Source organism: Hibiscus syriacus, unplaced genomic scaffold (assembly GCF_006381635.1).
Source record: "Hibiscus syriacus cultivar Baekdansim isolate YM2019G1 unplaced genomic scaffold, ASM638163v2 tig00111100_pilon, whole genome shotgun sequence".
Classification (NCBI taxonomy): Eukaryota; Viridiplantae; Streptophyta; class Magnoliopsida; order Malvales; family Malvaceae; genus Hibiscus; species Hibiscus syriacus.
Genome location: NW_024062985.1, coordinates 701,842 through 707,882, shown reverse-complemented (window position 1 = coordinate 707,882; position 6,041 = coordinate 701,842). Strand labels below are relative to the sequence as shown.

The 6,041-nt window shown below is 39.9% G+C and overlaps 1 pseudogene; it reads left to right on the top strand.

The window, feature by feature from the left end:
* The first annotated feature begins 392 nt into the window (after positions 1-392).
* Positions 393-5,753, top strand: LOC120153402 (annotated as a pseudogene).
* Positions 5,754-6,041: the final 288 nt, after the last annotated feature.

Sequence of the window (6,041 nt, the reverse complement as noted above, 5' to 3'; positions counted from 1 at the left end):
ATGACTGAAAAGAGTAAAAAATATATATATAGTGAAGACTAATCTACAAGATAAAATACGTGCTGTTCAAGGAAAGGCTCACCAAAAGCTTAATATAAATATTACAATGTTTTTTAAACAATCGAAACATGAAGGGACGCCGCTCGGCCACCAAGTGGGAATAGAATCCAACTACCATTCTGAACTTTTGGTAAAGTGATTCTTCTCAATCACTCTTTTCATTTTGTTGGTGAGTTAGGATGGGTCATCTTCAAATGATGGTTTTGTTAATGGTATGATGAAGTTTTTCACCAGCTTTGAAGGGAGTCGTTTATACAAGAAACTGGCTTTTCTTTTTGGTCGTACTTCACTCAGAGAGAAACCAGCTGTTCTTCTCTGGGTTCTTTGTTGTCTCTGTTTTTTTGTTCATGGTTAAATCTAGAGCTGAGGCACAAAATTTTGTTCTTTCTCTACCAAGTTTCTTTCTTTTTTTGTCCTCCATTTTTCCAGGACGTTGTCAGAATTTGATTTCTACTATTTTCTTTCTCTTTTCCTATTTTTATCATTTCAAACCTCTGTTTCGGATCCTTAGGTAGTCGTATTTGTTAACAAAACTTGAGTTTTGTTCTTATTCTTTTTTTCACTTGTAAAGTTTTTGAGTTTGACAAATTAATTCAACTTGTTTCCTGCAGGAGCAATACATTAAACTCCATATATTCTGAAGTTGTTGAGTATCAAACTACCAGCTTGGGATCCAGCACCATGGCCTCTGAGAATGGCTTGAATGAACCTACTGAGAGGCATGAGGCCAGCACATCGAGATGCCAGGAAGAGCAGGAGAGAATCTCCGGCGTTAATGGAGAAAATCAAAATTCAGAAAGCAAAAAAGGGGATGAGAAAACTAATACGGTTGCATTTTACAAGCTGTTTGCGTTTGCTGATTCAACCGATATATTGTTGATGATCGTCGGCACGATCGGAGCGGTCGGGAACGGTGTATGTATGCCCCTTATGACGGTCCTCTTTGGGGATCTCATTGACGCTTTTGGAGAAAACCAAAATGACGGCAGAATAGTTGATACTGTCTCCAAGGTACTATAACATGTAACATGAACTTAAGTTGTAAGGTTGTGTTTTATTTAAGTTTCCATTGTTTCGTTGAATTTATACAATGGATGGATTCTTGAAAAATAATAGGTTGCTTTGAGATTCGTCTACTTAGGGGCGGGGGCGTTGGTGGCGGCGTTTCTCCGTAAGTAAATTTCTTATTTAAACAATATACTTGACGTTTTACAACATATCGTAGTGTTTAATGTTTGGGTTTATTGTTTTCAGAGGTGGCCTGCTGGATGGTCACAGGTGAGAGGCAAGCTTCACGAATAAGGGGATTGTACTTGAAAACCATATTGAGACAAGACGTTGCTTTCTTCGATGTGGAAACAAACACGGGAGAGGTCGTCGGAAGAATGTCTGGGGACACAGTTCTTATACAGGATGCCATGGGTGAGAAGGTAATGTATCTCGACCCTGTGACGGTTAGAATCCTCAAAATCATCCTATTTATACATGTAACCATGGAAACGTTTGCTTATGTTTGCAGGTTGGGAAGTTTATACAATTGATATCCACATTCATTGGAGGCTTTGTTATAGCCTTTGTGCGGGGATGGCTTCTTACCCTTGTCATGTTGTCATCTATCCCTCCCCTTGTAATATCTGGTGGCGCCATGGCCCTTATAATATCGAAGATGGCATCACGCGGACAAAATGCTTATGCCAAAGCAGCTACCGTAGTCGAACAGACAATTGGCTCAATCAGAACAGTATGTTCCATATGAAGAATAATTGTGTTTTTTTCTTCTTTTTCGATGAAAATATATGACTAATTTATTCAATCTGATTCTAGGTTGCTTCATTTACTGGTGAGAAGCAGGCCATAAGCAATTACAATAAGTTTCTTGTTACTGCTTACAAATCAGGCGTTCATGAAGGCACTGCTGCTGGACTCGGTCTTGGCGTACTTTTTCTAATTGTATTTTGCAGTTATTCTTTGGCTATATGGTTTGGTGCCAGGATGGTTTTGGATAGAGGGTACTCTGGTGGTGATGTAATTACTGTGATTTTCGCTGTATTGACGGGTTCCATGTGAGTTAAACTTTAAACTTTGTGTATATTGTACTTGTTATGCATGCTTCGCAGTTCATAACATAAGTTCATTGCATATATGGATGTTTCAGGTCCTTGGGACAGGCATCACCATGCGTGACTGCATTTGCCGCCGGTCAAGCAGCGGCCTTTAAGATGTTTGAAACCATCAAAAGGAAGCCAACGATTGACCCATATGACACTAGGGGGAAAGTATTGGAGGACATACGTGGGGATGTAGAACTGAGGGATGTTTATTTCAGTTACCCTGCTAGACCAAATGAGCAAATTTTCAGTGGCTTCTCTCTTTCTATTCAAAATGGCACAACAGCAGCTTTGGTTGGACAAAGTGGAAGCGGGAAATCGACTGTGATAAGCCTTATAGAGAGATTTTATGATCCACATGCTGGTGAAGTTCTTATTGATGGAATTAATCTCAAGGAGTTTCAGCTTAGATGGATCAGGGGAAAGATTGGTCTTGTTAGCCAAGAACCTGTATTGTTCACATCAAGCATTAGGGATAACATTGCTTATGGAAAGGAAGGTGCAACCACCGAAGAGATACGAGCCGCAGCTGAACTTGCGAATGCATCTAAGTTCATCGATAAACTACCTCAGGTTTAATTTCCGGTCCACGTGATATTATAACTTTTACAAATATATATGAATTGAATTGTACATTTACTTTGGAAAACTTTGAACTCCATATGCAGGGACTAGATACTATGGTGGGAGAGCATGGAACTCAGCTTTCTGGTGGACAAAAGCAGAGAGTGGCGATAGCAAGAGCAATTCTGAAGAATCCTAGAATATTACTTTTAGATGAAGCTACAAGTGCATTAGATGCAGAATCTGAAAGAGTAGTGCAAGAAGCATTGGATAGGATAATGGGCAATAGGACGACTATTATTGTTGCTCATCGTTTGAGTACCGTAAGAAATGCTGATATGATTGCTGTAATTCATCGAGGAAAGATGGTCGAAAAGGGTGAGTTAAAAGCATATCTTTGTTGAATTTTATCTTAACTTGGTCATCAGCAGCAGCAGCATCTATAAGAACTTTGTTACCAACTTCTAATTAATTCTTGCATTTTCTCAGCACTGATATAATTTTGCATATTGAGCAGGTACTCATTCGGAGCTACTCAAGGATCCTGAGGGAGCATACTCTCAGCTAATTAAATTACAAGAAGTTAGTAAAGAGTCGGAACAGGTAACCGAGGTATCAGACGGTAATTCAGAATCGTTTAAACATTCAAGCCTAAGGTCATTGCAGCGCTCAATTAGTAGGGGTTCATCTATGGGAAACAGCAAACGTCATTCATTTAATGCGTCATTTGGCTTACCTACTGCTGTGCATGTCACTGACCCTACAATGGAAGATACAGAAAACCCAGCTGAAATACCATCGGAACAGCCTCCAAAGGTTTCCCTCCGTCGTCTTGCGTACCTTAACAAGCCAGAGATTCCTGTGCTCCTACTTGGAACCATAGCTGCAGCTGCCAACGGTGTAATATTTCCGATTTTTGGTATCCTAATCTCCAGCGTAATCGATACATTCTTTAAACCACCTCATGAAATCAGAGAGGATTCAAGGTTCTGGGCACTGATATTCATCGCGCTTGGCGTGGCATCAGTTGTGGTAGGTCCAGCACAAAATTACTTCTTTTCCATAGCTGGATGTAAATTAGTCCAACGAATCAGATCGATGTGCTTTGAGAAAGTGGTCCGCATGGAAGTCGGTTGGTTCGATGAACCGGAAAATTCTAGTGGTGCAATTGGTGCTAGGCTCTCAGCAGATGCAGCCACAGTACGCGCCCTAGTCGGAGATACACTAGCTCAGTTGGTTCAAAACAGTTCATCGGCAATTGCTGGTTTAGTCATTGCTTTTGCTGCATGTTGGCAGCTGGCATTCATTATCCTCGTACTACTCCCTCTTGTTGGGCTCAATGGATATATTCAAATAAAATTCATGAAGGGCTTTAGCGCAGATGCAAAGGTATGCTAAAAAATAAGCACTTCAACTTTACATGTATTACTTCTATAATTTTGAAAAAAGAAAAATGATTTTGAGTGCATTATTGATTTATATGTAAATGTAAATTGTTGCAGATGATGTATGAAGAGGCAAGCCAAGTTGCTAATGATGCAGTTGGTAGTATAAGAACAGTTGCATCCTTTTGTGCAGAGGAAAAGGTGATGCAGCTCTATAAGAAGAAATGTGAAGGCCCTATGAAAACTGGGATTAAGCAGGGTTTAATCAGTGGAACAGGATTTGGAGTTTCGTTTTTCTTTTTGTTTTCTGTTTATGCAACGAGTTTCTATGCAGGAGCTCAACTTGTTGAGCATGGTTATACAACATTCAGAGATGTTTTCCAAGTAAGTCTAACTCTAAACCATTTTTAAAACCTGAGTTAATATTTATGTCCCTATGATACTGAGTTTGATATCTTCTTTGCAGGTTTTCTTTGCTTTTGACTATGGCAGCTATAGGAATTTCACAGTCAAGCTCCTTTGCTCCTGACTCCGGCAAAGCCAAGGTTGCTGCCGCTTCCATATTTGCGATTATTGATCGCGAGTCTAAGATAGACCCGAGCGATGAGTCTGGGATGACACTAGAAAACGTGAAGGGAGATATTGAGCTTCGCCATGTCAGTTTTAAGTATCCATCAAGGCCAGATATTCAAATTCTTCGAGACTTAAGAGTGTCTATTCGGGCTGGCAAGGTAACAATCCTATTGTCGTTTCGAACACATTTCCCGAAAAACCGAAATCATCCTAACAATGTAAACCTTTGTTGCAGACTGTTGCTTTGGTTGGAGAAAGTGGGAGCGGAAAATCCACAGTCATCTCGTTATTGCAGAGATTTTACGATCCGGAATCAGGAAGTATCACTCTTGATGGAGTTGAGATCCAAAAGTTTCAATTGAAGTGGCTAAGGCAACAAATGGGACTTGTGAGCCAAGAGCCTGTTTTATTTAACGACACAATCCGTGCCAACATTGCATACGGAAAAGGAGGAAATGCAACCGAGTCCGAGATTTTAGCTGCATCAGAAATGGCCAATGCTCACAAGTTCATTAGTGCACTACAACAGGTCCTTGCCATTACATAATCTTATCTACATGTTGGCAGACATGCATCGGTTTACTTATACATGTTTCTTCCTTTGGTCCATCTAGGGTTACAATACCGTCGTAGGCGAACGAGGAGTTCAGTTGTCGGGAGGACAGAAACAACGCGTAGCGATTGCACGAGCCATCGTTAAAAGTCCGAAGATACTACTGTTAGACGAGGCGACGAGTGCGTTGGATGCGGAATCGGAGAAGGTGGTTCAGGATGCACTAGACAGGGTGATAGTGAACCGAACAACAGTTGTAGTGGCTCATAGGCTATCCACAATCAAGAATGCAGATGCTATAGCGGTGGTTAAAAATGGCGTCATTGTAGAGAAAGGAAAGCACGACACCTTGATCAACATCAAAGATGGTTTCTATGCTTCCTTGGTTTCACTTCATATGAATGCTTCCACTGCATAATTTTAAAAAAAATTATACATACGTATTTTCCTTTTTGGTTTTGATGTAATCATAAATTTTAGTAAAGTATCATTAATCTTATTCTTTTTGTATTTGCCTCTGATTAATCTACTTTTTTATATTTAACGCGTTACAAGATGATCATTAAATACAAGTAATATAAGAAAGATGAACAACTTGCATTAAATAATGGGTTTTGGAATGAAAGTAAGAGTGGGAAGTACAAGTAATGTAGAGTCAGACGGTGTTGACGTCATGGGTGATGAAAAATGTGAAATCGATGTCCCTTTTTCTAGATTTAGTTGCACGACAGATTCATTGGACCTCATTTGGAATATAATGCATGATTGATGGGCATAATAAATATCTTTTATTCAGCT